Here is a 3161-nt window from a genome sequence, read left to right as displayed (position 1 = left end):
CTTGTCATTACTGACATTCTGTGCAGGTACAGCACCACATGCCACAGCCCCGTGCCTTCCTCCTGCCTGACTGCACACTGCCATTTGCCAAACATTAGTATTCCAGTGTAAAGCCCAAAACTTGTCTGTGAATACCATTAGAACTGGGTCACTAACAGAAGGTGCGTGACAGATTCACATGCAGAACAACCAAAGCCATTTCCTCTGTCTCGTACAGAGCACAAATACTGAGAGGGAAGGCTGTGTGTACAGTGTGAGTGGAATGACAAATGACAGGACGCAGTGATAAACTTGTTGGCATTAGTGATGCAGTTCTGCCTTGGAAACAGTGGAAGCAGGTGATCAGCTGGGTTATGTGTGGCACTGATTTTGCCAAATGGTCAAATTTAATAGGAATTAAAATGATTAAGTATTTCGTTTTCAAGAGGAAATTCTCTTGCTCAGCAGAATGACTTCTACTGTTTAGCATTTTCTACTCTGTTTGCAATAAAGAGGTTTTAACCTCACAGCTTCAGTCTGCATATCTCTCTTCCAGCTCCAGCAATTATTGCTGTAGCTGTGTGCTAAGCAGTCATAAAAATGTTGCAGAGGAATTTGTCATCCCAGAAAACATTATGGACTGAGTTCGAGTAGACTGTGTTCTGCCTTACCAAAGTCCCTTTAAACCAGCTAGAGAAGAATGGAAGAGAACTTTTCCTGATAGTATCATTCCAGCTACCTTCTGAATCAGAAGCACATGCTGAGACCTTTTTTATATGGAAAAAATGCAAGGTGGGATCCAGGGAAAGGAAATAGCTGGAACTGCAAAGAGAAACTGCATTAAGCTGAGTATCAGCACATGAGCTACACAGATTGTCTGTAGTGCCCTGCTCTGTGTTAGTCAGTGTAGATAATGTAAGAATCATCCCCTTTAAAAGCCTTTATTGATGAATCTTCTTTTTTTGATGTGACCGAAGATTTCTGGAGACAAACATCATGAGCATAGATGTGGCACCATACCACGCTCTGCCTCATTCATCTGTACCCCTTTTCCCTGCCAAGCCTCTCATGATACGTTCACTTTTATTTAAAGCTGGGGAAAAAAAAAAAAATTCAGAAAACTAGCTCATATGGAAAAGAAAAATCAGGTCACCCAGACTGGTCTGCAGATTCAGGTCATATTCAGTGACATGTTTAAATGGAAAAAATATGGGAGAACCAGTAAAATGAGGAGTATTTTTCCTATTCTGTTAATATGAAACCTTACTGTTCTTTTGTTTCAAAAATATTGGAAAGACATTTTGAGTCCAAAATACTAACCAGGGATTAAGCAGAAGGAAATAAGCCAGAAGCAAACCAAACACAATATATTCACAAATAAAATGTCCTATTAACTGCCAAATGGCTTTTTGATTTGGAGAGATGAAAGATATTTTTAATTTTTTGTATTAAAATACAGAACCAGAAGGCAATTATTTGCAATTCTGTCTAAAACGAACAACTGAAGATTTGTTTCTAACATGTTTATTTGTTTAATATGTTAGAGAGGTAACGTTATCCACATGCTCATTGTGACTTTTCTTCCTGTATGCATGAATTCCTTTCTGGCACAGGAAGCGAACAGGTGTGAGCCAGAGCAAGGTGTCCCACTGGCCATAACCAACAAATAACTAATTGGCATCTATGCTGCAACAGGGCAAAGATCCAGCCAAATTATGATGAGGCACTGTGCCATCCTAATAGACTCACATTAACAAGGACGCCAAGATTCCATAAATTTACATTATTTACATTTAGTTAGAGCAGGATTCCCAGCTGGGAAGTTCCATATGGTTGTCCATTCTGATCATATACAATTATGATGGAAAAAGGCCTCTGTGACTAATCCAGCACCCTGAAATTGTTTTCAGCAAGCATTTAAGCATTAATAATTACTTAAAAATGCTCCTACTCTTCTACCTCAATAAATCATTGGGAAGTACAAAATGTTGTCTTTGTACAAAATGAATAAAAAATTTATACAATTAGATTTCCTGGTTGAAGATGTATGAGCCTTTTCAGCTTGGTATAAAGGGAAAATGAGTTATTTTTTCTGCAGTAGCAGCAAGATTCCTGACTATGTAATAGTGAAGAAAAAACCCCAGAACTTTGAAGTTGCTTTTGTGAAAAATAAATGCAAAACTGGTAACTTAAGCCCTCAAGAAATAATTTGCGAAGACAAAAACGCCGAGAGGGTGTGAATTATTGAGATGAAACACAAGATGACGATATTCTCTTATTACTCCTTGAGGAAATGAATCTCTGAAGGTTTGTTTTTTCGACTGAGAAGATGGTGAACTACATCTTAATCCACAACATAAGAAGTGGAGAGGCACAGCTGGTGAGCATTCTCCTGCAGCTCAGAGTTCCTGTGGAGGGATGAGGGATGCCCAGAGATGTTCCGCTCACTCAGGCACTGCAGGCCTGGGGCTTGGGTCCCACTGTGTCCTGCTGGAGGAACGCTGCGGCATTTTCCCAATGTGACCGTCTACGTGTAACACCACTGGGAAGGTCCTGCACTCACCCGAGATTTTCGGGAACGATTAAAGAGTTTATTGACAGGGAAGCTGGATTCTGCTGGACATCTGAGCTGATTGCAGATCACGATGATAGGGACACGATGACGCACAGAAAGTTCTACCTGAATAGGAGGAAGAAATTTACTCTGTAGGTGACCACACGCTTGTATAGATTGCCCAGAAAGATTGTGGAGTCTCCCTCCCTGGCGATATTTCAGAGCCGTCTGGATGCAGTGCTGTGCCTCGTGGTCTGGGGCGACCCTGCCTGAGCAGGGAGGTTGGAGCAGATGACCCACTGTGGTCCCTTCCAGTCTGAACCGTGCCGTGACTCTGCGATTCTGTGAACCACAGAATGAGTCAGGCTGGAAGGGACCACAGTGGGTCATCTGCTCCAACCTCCCTGCTCAGGCAGGGTCGCCCCAGACCACGAGGCACAGCACTGCATCCAGACGGCTCTGAAATATCGCCAGGGAGGGAGTCTGATTCTGTGGGACACAAAGGCTGCCCTCACGCCCGCGTGACATTCCCGCATAGCGCATCCTGAGCTCCCACCTCCCAGCCTCCTCCTAAGAGGGAGTCCTGGCACGGACGCAGAGGCTGTTCTCCCCGGAAGGGCCACCGCTG

At 43.2% G+C, this 3161-nt stretch overlaps 1 long non-coding RNA gene across 1 annotated transcript; it reads right to left on the bottom strand.

The window, feature by feature from the left end:
- Positions 1-1487: 1487 nt before the first annotated feature.
- Positions 1488-3161, bottom strand: LOC108448996. Its single transcript, XR_001865088.1, has 2 exons — positions 3090-3161; positions 1488-2659 (listed from the first exon to the last, which is right to left on the bottom strand). It is a non-coding gene; the product is annotated as an uncharacterized LOC108448996 (long non-coding RNA).

Source organism: Corvus brachyrhynchos, unplaced genomic scaffold, assembly GCF_000691975.1.
Source record: "Corvus brachyrhynchos isolate BGI_N302 unplaced genomic scaffold, ASM69197v1 scaffold48, whole genome shotgun sequence".
NCBI lineage: Eukaryota > Metazoa > Chordata > Aves > Passeriformes > Corvidae > Corvus > Corvus brachyrhynchos.
Note: the sequence above shows the minus strand (reverse complement) of the source record. Positions and strands in the feature narration are given on the sequence as shown.